This window comes from Arvicanthis niloticus, chromosome X (assembly GCF_011762505.2).
Source record: "Arvicanthis niloticus isolate mArvNil1 chromosome X, mArvNil1.pat.X, whole genome shotgun sequence".
NCBI lineage: Eukaryota > Metazoa > Chordata > Mammalia > Rodentia > Muridae > Arvicanthis > Arvicanthis niloticus.
The window spans coordinates 23023951-23036980 of record NC_047679.1 but is presented as its reverse complement, the minus strand read 5'-3'; positions in this window follow the sequence as shown (position 1 = coordinate 23036980).

Sequence of the window (13030 nt, the reverse complement as noted above, 5' to 3'; positions counted from 1 at the left end):
CAAAATAATTATTCTGTGCCTTTTTCTATTCAGAAAGTGTATTAACCCTAATGAGTGAGGTCAGAAACATCAGAGTGTGCATCTACCCATCTTTGAGACCCAGTTGTGTTGTTTCTTATAGTGTAAGCATTTCACCGTGTAAAACATAACTCATTTTATAAAGATGGATATTTTATATGTGATAAATCTTCTTAATATGTAACTATTTTATATAATCTCACATTCAATTACAAAATTCGGCATTATGTTCCAATGCTGAAGAAAAATATGACTCTGTTGGGCTTACTATAAGAGGGTAAATCTTTTGCAAGTGTGGCACTTTGCCTACAGGATTTCCAGGAATAACTCTGACCACAGTGCCTTTCTAGCCAACTTTGATCTCGGTGTGAGATGCAACTGCAAGCAATTACTGTTAGCATTAAAGTATAATGGTAAACTTAGATAAGTGTATAGAATTATTAGAACCTAGCAGACACTTGGTGAATGTTAACTATATCCTCTGCTGTCATATGTAATGAAGAGCAGAATGTCACAAGCCACAATCCAATGGTAATTCTTCCTGTTGGAACTAGTAAATTCAAGATGAGATGGAAGAGCAATATTTATACCACCTCACTAACATCAAGACTTCCATGGTGTTTTCATACAAAAAAAAAAAAAAAAAAAAAAAAAAAAAAACCTTCAGTCACTCTTCTCCATCTGGTGGCCAAAAATTAGTGAGAGCATCTTCCGTCTCCCTATGTCTCCAGAGGCTCTTCCCAACAAAAAGCAATGGAAATTCATTAGGTTTAAGTCTATGACATGCATTTAAACAATATTTTCTTTTCTTTTTTATGGAAAATTTCCTTTCTTTTTTTTTTTTTTTTGGATATTTTAGTTACATTTCAGATGCCATCCCCTTTCTCCATTTCCCCCCTCCCCAGAAAACCCCTATCCCATGCCCCTTTTTTCTTTTTGCTTTTCTACACTTTTAAAAAAATGTTAATCAAAGGCTTTATAAGTTTGGTAATGCTCAATCAGAAGTGTAACCTAATACACAGCCTAGATATATCAACTATCTTTGACTGGTAAAGACACGTGAACAACTGCCTCCATATCCCCACTCTCTTTCTCTCTCTCATCACCTAGCTTCTCCTCTTCTTCTTCTCCTCCTCTCCATACTCCTTCTCTTCCTCTCGGTACCCCTCTCACCTTAGCTCCTCCTACATATCACCCTTCCTGTTAAAATAAAACTTTTCTCTCAAAATACAATTAGAGCATAACTATGCCAATTTGTACCAGTGAGGTACAAGATAATCCTAATACCCAGTCCATCATTTTGTTGACTAACCAGAACCTCTGTCATCTCTCCTAACTAAAAGACTTAGTTCTGGACCTGGCTTTTTTCTTGGCTTTAGAATGAATGTCAGCTGAAAACCATCCACTCAAGTTTTTCTCTCAAAGTAAATAGCCAGGATTGGCTATGAGACTATAAGATTTCAACCCTGTCAGAAATCCAGAGTGACTGAGTTAACTAAAATTATGGGAAGCACAAAGCATAGCTTCTAAAACTTAGCCAATTTATAGAGACCGCTGAACACCTGTACAATCCCTATACTACAAAACGTTGGAGCATCTGATCTTCAGCCTTCTGGCCCAGGATCATCTGACAGACCTAGTGATGCAGAATTATTAAGGGCTGATTTCTTAATCAATGGTTATGTGTTGCTCTAGACACCAGAATCTAGTGAGTGTGTTCTGCTGTCTTTGCCCTCCATAAGCTTGGGTAGCATTTTAGAAGAGAACTTTCCATATCTGTATCTGTTAAGGAGGGTCCAGATATGGATCATTCTAGACAGGCATTCTATGGCAAGAGGAACCACAGCCCTGTTCCTTCTCTGACAATCAGCCACTGTGAGAGTGAGGCAGGACTGTATGCTCAGAAGTAGTCTGAGTGAAAGTATAAAAAGATTTCCCTCTTCCCAAGTGAGGATGCTTCAATCCCACTTGGGAGGAAGAAGAAAGCAATCAAGGGAAGCAGAGGGAAGGAGTAACCTGGGTGGGAGAGAGGAGAGAGAGGGGAAAAGAGAAACATGATAAGGTATGGTGGAGGGGGAGACAAGAGAAAAGTCTTGAGGGCCAGTAGAATGAATGAAAATAATGCAACATCAGGGGGGTGGGAGATGGGGGAACCCTCTAGAAAGTACCAGAGACATAGGAAATGAGTGACTCTCAGGATACAAAGGGGGGGGGACTTAGATGAAATGCCCAACAGTGGGGAGAGGGATCTCATAGAGTCCATCTCTAGTAGAAATACGGGGCATCAAGTGGAGGGATGGGGTTGCCATCCCATAGTCAAAAACTCTGGCCCAGAATTATTTCTGTCTAAAAGAACTGCAGGGACAAAAATGGAGAAGAGACTGAGGAAAAGGAAGTCCAGTGACTGGCCCAACTTGGGATTCACCCCAAGGAGAGGCTCCAAGGCCTGAGATACTATCACTGATGCTATTATGTGCTTCCAGACAGGAACCTAGCATAGATGTCCTTTGAGATGCCCAACCAGCAGTTGACTGAAACAGACGCAGATACTTATACCCAATCATTAGACTAAAGTTAGGGATCCCTTGTAGTTGAATTAAGGAAAGGCTGGAAGAAGCTGAGGAGGAGGACTACCCCATAGGAAGACCAGTAGCCTCAACTAACCCGGACTCCTGAGACCTCTTGGATACTGAGTCACCCACCAGGCAGCATACTCTAGTTGGTTCAAGGCCCCCAACACATATACAGCAGAGGGCTGCCTGGTCTGGCCTCAGTGGGAGAAGATGCCTCTAACCCTTGAGAGACTAGAGGTCCCAGGGTATAGGGAAGCCTAGCTGGGGCAGGGACATCCTCTTGGAGACAGGGGAGAGGAGGAATGGGATGAGAAACTGTGGGAGGGAGGACCAGGAGTAGGCTAGTGACTGGACATTAAAAAATTCAAAGCAATTTTAAAAATTGCCCTCTAGCAACTTCTCATTCACCAGACAAATCCAAGAATCTGGATTGAAGAAAGAAGAGCCTCCATCCTGAACCTCTCTCTAAAGTGTATGCTCCCTTCCGAAGAACTCTACATTTGGAAGTTAGCAGACTTCCATCTTGTCAGTAATAATACTGACACCTTTTGATACTTTATGCTCTCCAATATCTCAAAGTTTGGAAAAGAAGAAGAGTAAATTCAAACCTCAACCAAATTTTTAACACAAAGAAAGCTATACTTAGCCTTGGGTTACTACTACCTGTTAAATATTTCCTCTTACAAAGTACCTAGAGCCCAGGAGCTATAAGTAAAGTTTTTCTGAAAATAAGTTACAATGAGAACATGTAGTTAATTTAAACTATCTGTTCCCTAGGAATTGTTATACTCAGTCAGGTGTAGTTTGTTATTTTTAAAGCTGCCTATATTGTGGTAGCTTACATATTGAAATAGCTCTATCACTTATCAAAGAAAACATGTCCTCATATAATGATGTAGTTCTCCCAGAATAGAATGAAATGTACAAAATCTAATATACTCAATATGCAAAGACAAAACCTCTTCATTCGTGCCTTCTCTTATTATGGAGATAAATGCCATGAAAGCAGATATCATGTATTTTTAGTATATATTCATAAAGATGTATCAGCATAGTTATATATGTAAAAAACTAGTGAGCTAACCAATAAAATACCTAGTATAAAGTGAACTAAAGCTTCATGATTTTTATATAGTGCATGTATCTCAGTTTTAGACTGTCATGATACAAAATCATGACATGAGTATGCCTCAAGCTATGGGGATGGGCTTTTGTCACATAGACAGTTAGGTACTGCATGCATGCCTGGTATCCAGAGGTCAGAAGAGGGCATCAGATCCCCTTGAAGTGGAGTTATGGATGATTGTGAGCTGCTATGTGGATGCTGGAAACAAAAATCAAGTCTTTTGCAAGAGCAACAAGTGCTCTTAACAGTGTCAGCCAACTCTCTTGCCCAATATAGGCTAATTTTTAAAAGACAGTATGTATGAAGGGCAGAGACTACAGCATCACACCTTTAGAGCCTCTATCCACAATCCAACTATACCCAGAAAGCTATCAACTCAAGATGCTCTCTGCAAAGCCTTTTTGTGAGTTGGGTAGGTCTTTTTAATCTGCCTTGTAGCTACAAAGTTATTATTCTCCTGAAATTGGGTTTTACCATTACCATGAATTTTTTTTCTGTCTTTACCACATTTGTATATATCCATAAGCAAAGTGTTTCTGCTATGAATCCTTCAAAATGTTACATAGATAGCATGGTAGCCCATGCAACACCAACTGGAATAATATTGCTCTCCAGGGGATGGAAGTTGGTTTATTGGTGGATATTTAATCTTCTGATTCACAAAGTATATATATATATATATATATATATATATATATATATATATATATACACACACACACACACACACAGATACAGAGTATATCTACGAAATTAAAATTTCATGGAAGCATTAAGGGAAAATGTCTTGAAAGGCTCTTTGGGGAGGCAAGAATGAAAAAGACCTTGAGAAATACTGTTCTACAATTTACAAGTAGTTTCCTTAGTTTTCTGCCTATGACATGTATCCTTGCTAATATGGATAATCCTAGCCTACTTCTTTATTAAAAGATCATTTCAACATATGAATGGGCCACAATTTAAGTTTCCATTCTTCTATGGCTAGTACTTCTGTTCAGTTTCTTAATTATGAACATCCTTGAGCATGTCTCCCTGTAATCACATAAGTGCCTTTATCCAGGACTACATTGCTGAGTTTGAACATCTATATAATTAGCCTTATTAAAAGTTTTCAGGCTGTTCATGGAACCTACCCAGATCTAAAGAAAGATGTGTAAATCTCACTCTTAAGCCGACTGTTAAAGAACTTTCTGTCCCAGAGTCAGAGATTATGGGGATTATTTTCTCCCTAAATTTCCACTGGCATAGGTGGAAAAAAAATCACTGTTTCTGTCAACAATACTCAAGCTGGGCTTGTGGTTTAGCTTGCAGAATGCTTGTCTAACATTCACAAAGCACTAGGTTCAGTCCTCAACACTGAATAAACCAGTCACAGTAATACACACCTGTAATCTCAACATTCAGGAAGGAGAAGCACAAGGACCCAAAGTTCAAGGTCATCCTTACCTAACAGCAGACTTTGAAGCCAGCCTAGGATAAATAAGTAAATAAGACCCTGTCTGAATAGAAAGAATTTCCTCACTAAGTCACCTCTTTTTGTGAACTCTGTGTGTGTGTGTGTGTGTGTGTGTGTGTGTGTGTGTGTGACTAAGTGACTCATTTGCAAATAAACAAATTTTTCTACATATGTGTTCTGAACATCAACTTTCAACGTACTTGATTTGTAAAATTACAAATTCAAAGTTCTAATTTTTTAAGTTTTTAAAAGCTGAAGTTTTGCTCTGTTTATAAAGCTAGCAATATTTAGAAATGCCCTTTAAAGGACCCTTGAATTATATTGTTTCTATTTGATAGTTAACTAAGTCCATTGAAGAATTTAACATTTGTAAACTCAATAGATTCAACTCCCTCTCCTTTCAAAAAGCAAGAGTCTGATTTTGCAAATAAACCTTGAAAATACTTAAGTTTACAAATCTAAAATATTAAACTTATAAACAGGACAATCCTTAAATACCTTAAATATTCTAATTCAGTTTACAAACCTAGTAAGATTTCAATTTAACACCATAAGTCTAAATTAATTACTCAATTACATAATTTAACATTGGAATTAAAGTGCTGAGACAACACTCTAAAGAGAGGATATTCTAAATATCTTAAATTCTTAATATTCTACATGTGCATCAGTGCCTTAAAACTAAAACAATAACAGTTCTACTCTGATCATATGAAATAATTCTACCCTTAATCCTAAATTTTCCTGCTACTCAGTAAAGATGTTTATATCATTTGCACAATTTAAATACTTTCCCTGCCACTTAAGGGAACTAGCCAAAACACGACTGAATTATTTATTGAAGGAATTGACCTGGCCCTACTTATTCTTTAAAACAGCTACTTTCAAACCTTCAAATACGCTAGAAGATAGCTTTTTTTTTTTTTTTTATAGGAGTCACATTTTAAAACTAGATTATACTGTATCACCCACATCCAAATGATTAGCTCATTTGATATAATTTTGCGTTTCTTTGGCTTGTCAGGTACATTGCTGGTACATCGCGTGGGCGTGGGTCCTGTTGGGCTGTGTTGTGGTTCTCCGTGTCTGTCACGGCTTAGGGATTTGACTGAGTTTACTCCACTAGGCGCTGGGTGGACACTGGGCTGTGAGAAGCCGGGGTTCTGCCCTGGTGTGGAGAGGTCTCAACCTGAAGTCCCGCAGGGGCAGAGCTCCTGAGTGAGTGGGTGTCTCCAAGCCGAACTGGCTGACTGAGAGGCTGGTGGTCTCTGTCCTTGGGCTCCCAGATGCGACTGGGAGCCACAGAAGAACTGAGCTGGAGGGCGTCATATAGGCTGAACCAGCTCACAGCTAGGATGGAGGGAGAGCTCTGGATGGATGGAGCTAGAGGGAGAGCTCTGGCTCTGGCGGCACCCTGCAGTGTAGGAGACTCTTGGTAATCTCATTCACTTGGCTGGGTCAGCTAGTTTGCTTGAGTTGGCAGGGCTCCGGTGGCAGAAATGTAGAGAAGTCTTCTTGCAGGAAATTAAGCAGCAGCTCAGTAGTCAAAGGCCTTCTCCACAATTCCCCACAGCGGGGGTGGGAGGAGAGGCTGGGGGGGGGGGTGGCAAGACATGAGGAATTTTATGGTTTTAAACAGGTTATTGTCATGACAGAAAGTGAATGAGCTGTACCCCTCCCAACCCCCACCTCAGGGCAAACCTGAGTATAAAAGGGAGGGAGGAGGGTCTGAGAAGGAAGGCTTAATTGGCTATGCCCTCTGGCCTTTAAGTATCTCATTAATCTGGAGATCTCTGGAGGCCTTGAGGCCTGTAGTCATGCCCTCTACCTGTGAAGGGGCTGGTAGGGGCCTTGCCGTACATGACTAAAAGGCACTGCTCAATGGAGGTCTTTGGCCGCATGTCAGGAGCCTAGAGTCTGGGAGTGTGGCAAAATGTATGCCGTCCCTTGCAGGGTCTCCGGCCATCTCTAGTCAGTGCTCCACCAGAAACCAAGCTATCCTTTCACGGCCCCACAGTACATGTATGTGTTTCTCCCTCTAAATCAACAAAGCTGTAAGCTTTATTCTTCTCATACAATTATCTTGCAGAACCATACAAATTTGAAAAATTAAACACAAAACTAGATTTTTTTCTAAATCTCTTCTAATTTTTTCTGACCATTTGACCACAGCCTTCAAGATTGATCTGCAGTACAGTGGCCTCTCCATACCTAGGGTGTAGAGATATGTTTTAGTTGGGAGAATGCTTGTCAAGCTAAGTGGGGACTGCCATAAAAAGTCTCACTCTGCTCTCCTGAACAAAGGCATTGGGGAGAAGCAAGGGGCTAATTCTTCAAAGTATTCCACAAGCTTGCAATTTTCCCTGAAAGCACCACAGTTACTTTCTTTGAAAGTCAATTTTGCAAAATGATTTCTCTCTCTCTCTCTCTCTCTCTCTCTCTCTCTCTCTCTCTCTCTCTCTCTTCTGGTTAAGCAACAAACATAAAAGAGGCATCTGAAGGTGGGATGAGCAATTTGCTAAAAAATGTGGTGAATGCTCTGTGCTATGTGTATTTTACATGCCTCATTTCAACTTCATGTTTATAATAGCTTTATGTAGTACAGAAAAAAAACTGGAAGCTACTGATTGCATATGAAAATAGCTTTGTGTGTCATTGATGCCTACAACAAAGCAGATCAGTATACAACATCCAAGAAATTGGGTGAATTATCAGTGTTTTAATGTTTCTTGTTATGCATAAAAAAGGTGAGTGGGCTTTTCTTATAAAGAATAATTTAGTGAATGTGTTAGACTCAGAACCAAATGTCTCTACTGCATCTATTCAACTCTACTTGAGGAAAAGATATATCCCCTTCCCCCAAAAGGAATTAGCATGGAAGCATTCCCATAAAGGTTTGCATATAAAGATCCAATTGCTGAAGACTTGACACACTTTGGTTACAAGGGAAAAAACCAAACAAACAAACTAGAATTGCGCTAGATGTTTCTGCCCTGCTGGCTACCTTTCAAAGTGCAGGAAGGCACTGTATAGGGTGATGAAAGAAAAAAATGCACAAACAACTTTACTCCCCTGTGAAACCTACAATCCACAATACCAATCTGCTGGGCAAGATGTACCTGCTGCTGCAATAGTAGCACGACTGTTATAGAGTCAACAGCCACTCTCTTGCTAGATTTTAGGCCTACTACACAAGAAATAATTCAGACCTGGTACTGTAACTCTGCTCAAAAGACCATAGCTAAAGAGGTCTTAAAACCTCCTTGCTGCTGCTTACCTAAACTATTGCATTACCAAGCTACCTTCTAAATATTTATGTTTACCCCCATGGGTAAATATTACTTCTAGCCTTCATCAGAGGAACTTCCCTTTTCAATGAATCATGGTGAATGCAGAGGCACATGGCTGCTCATGAGGCTGAGAATAAGTGACAATTGGTTGTTCATTCCTAAACAGGACATTTATGCTAATTTCTCTTAGACTCTGGGAATACTATGGAAGAAGAGCTTTTAAAAAAATGTAAAAGACAGAACATAGGGAAAGGGACTGTGAGATGCTGTCTTCTGAGCTGATGGGTAAAATGTTAAGAGAACTGAGTGCTCATCAGAGAGCCTGAGTTTGATTCCAAGCACACACAGAGTGGCTCATAATGATCTGTAACTCCAGCTTCAGGGGATGGGACACCATCTTTTAGCCTCTGTGCACAATGCATGTATATGGTACGCAGACATACATGTAGTCAAAACACTCACGTTACAGAATGTGGGAACTGAGGATTTTTTCTTCTTGTCATACAATTACTAAATATCCCTTCTGGAATTTAAAACCAGACTCTAGGCTATACGTAGTTGGGAAATCCCTATAGTCCCAGCACTTGTGATCTGGAGAAGGAGGAATAGGATCTTTCCACTGCAGCCTGGGGTATATAAGATCCTGACTAAGAAAAATAAAACAAGTAAGCATGTAAAATTTTTAAATAAGCCAGGCTCCAATCATTTTGCCACAAAAAGTCTCTGCATCTCTTGGCCAGGAGTGGAGATGAAGGGAAGGAGGAAGATGAATGGAGAAGAGATCTAAGACAGAAGGAGTAAGCAGCAGACATCTCATTCTGGCTTACTGTGTGCCAAGTTTGGAATGTGTGTGCTGTTATACATATATGAAATAGTCAAAGAAAAACCTCAACAAAAGTTATTTTCAAACTTTAGAGAGAAAATGTGGAGTATTCATCTATAAATGGGACATCTGTGACACACCCCCTTGCCCAAGACTCAGGAAACATTAAGGACAGATAGATTATAGGAACTAAACAGAGAAGAATACCAGAACAAAACAGTGTCTCTAGACATTACAGGACTATTGCTCTCATGAACTCACAGCAGCAGCCGAGCTTACCTACCCAAGACCTGACCAACATCAAGCCAATGAGTATTTCAGCATGGAAGAGGGAGGAGCTCACAAGTCCCCACCCCTACCTGAGCAGCTGTTGACAGTTTGAGGCTGCTGGTGGAGGACTCAATTTCCTGTAATGGTGAGGCTCCTGGTAAGTCAACCAGGCTCCAGTGGAAGGTTGCAAACCCAGGAGAATATTATTAGCATAAACTGGACTCTGGGGTTTTAAAAAAAGAAAGCCAAAGGTTGGGAGATCAGCAGGTGGACGGTTTATACATAAGGAATTAGGGAGAGCAGTGGGGGTAAATATTATCAAGATATATTGTATATATATATATGTGTATATATATTGTTTGTATGAAATGTATTTTACGTATGTATTTGTTATATGTATGTATTATCTTCTGAAATTCTCTATAAAATAAATATTCTTTAAAGCAGGTCATATTGTGTTGGTAATAAAAAATGTTCTGAAATTGGATGATAAAAAAATCACTGAATTATTTGGCATGGAAGTTATTCCCTAATAAAGCTGTTAAAAATGCAACTGCATTTGGATTTAGAAAATACAAGTATATTCACTGACCACAGATAATTCCCACCTACAGCAAATTTCCTCCTATCTTTTTCTGGGTTCCTTCACAAATCTCAGAGTTATCAAAAAAAAAAAAAAAAAAGCACCTGAAAACTTATTGAACTAGATAACTATATTCAAAGGTGTGACTTTGTGCGTCTTTATTCATATTTGTCTTATCCTTGAGCATACTGATTAGGGATGAGCAAGGACAGCCAAAGGTCATGCTGTGAGATACTAAACAGTTGAGAGGGTTCTTTATCAGCTCCCAGAAGGAAAGTTTCCTGCTTCTAATTTGATTTCTATTATCACAACACAAAATATCTGGCATCCAACCTCATGGACAGGTTTTATTTTGTAGCAATTAAATATGAATCACTGCCTGTTCTCATTTATGAATCTCAAGATATGATAGCTGAATAATAATCATAACATGGAGTGTGATGATTAATCCTGATTGTCAACTTGACTGGATTAGAATCACCATGGAAACATGCCTTTGGGCGTGTCCAAGAGGGTGTTTGTGAAACCAAAACAGGAGCCCAATTGTTATTAAGTCTTCATCCCTTACAAGAATAAGTTTCTGTTTCCTATATGTAATGTTTCCTGCAAACCATGTTTTTCAACCTGTGCTCAACTTGTAACCCCATGGTGTATACCCACTCCTTTGCCTTGCTAAACTCCTGAACACCTGTGATAGCTCCCATTCCACATAATGAATTCTTGCAGCCTTGAGCCACATGCCCACCCCCACTCTTCTGAACAGGTGCTAATAGCCAAATATCTCAACACCTATTTTCTATCAACCTTAAGCCTTCTCTGTAAAAGGGACCTTAAAAGCCAGGGAAGGGTTGCCCTCTGGAACTCCAACTTAGGGGGAGGCAGTCATCTGGTCAGTCCATGTGTACTTCTAAGTACAGCCTGCTTTAATCAGACCCTCGTGGAAATGTTTCCCCCCTGAGGTCTAACATGTTTTCAGGAGGTATAACCTACCTTGAACATGGGTGACACCATCTTATGAGATGCCGTCCTAGATCAAATAAAAATAAAGTATTAATCTGAGCCCTGGAATTCATCACACTCTGAGTCCTGACTGCATACACAATGTGACCATGGTTTCTCCTTCACAGTAGACTGCACTCTCAAACTGGAAACCAAAAAAATCCTTCTTTTCTTGAGTCATTTTTGTCAGGCTTTTTTTTTTCACCACAACAAGGAAAGTAACTAAATGCAGAAGACTAGCACCAAAAAGTAAAACCACTGCTGCCATAAACCTGGCATGTGGTTCTTGGGTTATTTAGAACTACTTACTGTGTAGGAACGTTGTGGAAGAGTTTGAAGCTGTGGCGTAAGGAAACCCTGGCATGCTCCAAGAAGATCTCAATAGGTCATTATGGTGGCAGTTGGAAAGGACAGAACGCCAAAAGGAGCAGACATTGGAGACAGGTCATGAGGTTTCAGAGGAGAAGAATCAGGAAGAAGAATCAAAAAGAATCTGTCATTCATATCATATTCTGGCAGGGGATCAGCTTTGTTCTTCACATGCTATTGAGTAAGGCCAAATGATAAACTAATGAACTTAATTTGTTCGGCGAAGGGAATTTCAAGACAGCATATTATTTAGGCTGTGTCATGATTATTACTCACTGCTATTATCCAAGTTTACAGTGAAAGTGAGCAGAAGGACATGGAAAATGTGCATTTTGATGGGCAAGAGAATAAAAAGAAGTTTAAAGTTACAGACAAGGCAGATTTTAAGCAACCGGACTTGTAAAGGAAATTAGAGTCGTTAAAGAGGAAATTGGCATTTTGAATTAGGACAATAAGGAAAGTGCCTGAGGGCAATACCCCAAGCATCAAAGTCTCCAGTTTTTGAAAGTGCAAATTCATTTAAAAGGATTGTTTATGAACAGAGAATAGGACATAAGAGGTTCCTTACTAGGAAAGACTTTTCGCAGATCCATCTACCAATGTATACAGAGGCTGATGTGTGGTCTAAAAGGATCAAGCTACACCTTGAGCTGGCAGCAGAACTTGACAGCACTGCTCACGTGATAGTGGTTTTGCAAGTATGACAGATACGGGAAGAAGGAGGCTGTGGGGGGTTTTTAGTTTTACCAAAGTTTCAATAAGCCGCTAAGACCAAAGCGTGATGAAGTCAGAAGTCCTTCCATGGAGGCCAAAAGGGCACACTGATTGAAACTGTGAACAAGGAGCCTAAGTCATGGTGGAGACTTGGGAAGGTTGGAGGTTCCAAAACTAGGGGAAGAGATTCACTGAGGAATGCTGCAGATGTTAGTGGACCTAGCCCAGCAGACAGGTCATATTTGCTAGAGGGAGCAGGGCTGGAAAGGTAGGGCTACCCAAGCTTTTGGTATCCCATATAATTATAACACAAACCCTAGAAGCCATAGATAGAGTTTCGGGATTTGGTGTTTGCTCTGGTGGGTTTGGTCTTGCTTTGGCCCAATCTTTCCTTGTCATTCTGTACTTCTCCCCTTTTGGGATGAAAATATATACTCTGTGGCTTTGTATGTTAGAAATATAGAACTTGTTTTTTATGGGTCTACAGTTAAAAAATTGACATGGATCTCAGAAATGACTAGAGTCTGAACAGTGATAGAACTATGGAAACTCTGAATGTATTTTGTATTATAAGATAGCCATGAACCTGTGAGAATAAGAGGAGGAAGGATGTGTCTTAATGAGGCTGTGTTTGAGAGTAACATTGATAAGGGCTATGTTAGTATTTATTGTGAATTTGACAAGATTTAGAATCAGCACAGAAGCACTTTCACCATGTACCTTGTCACAGCAATGAGAAGTGCGACTCACTCATGCAGCTACTCTTTAGTTTTACACCTCCTTTTGAAAAATAAAATATTTTCAGCACC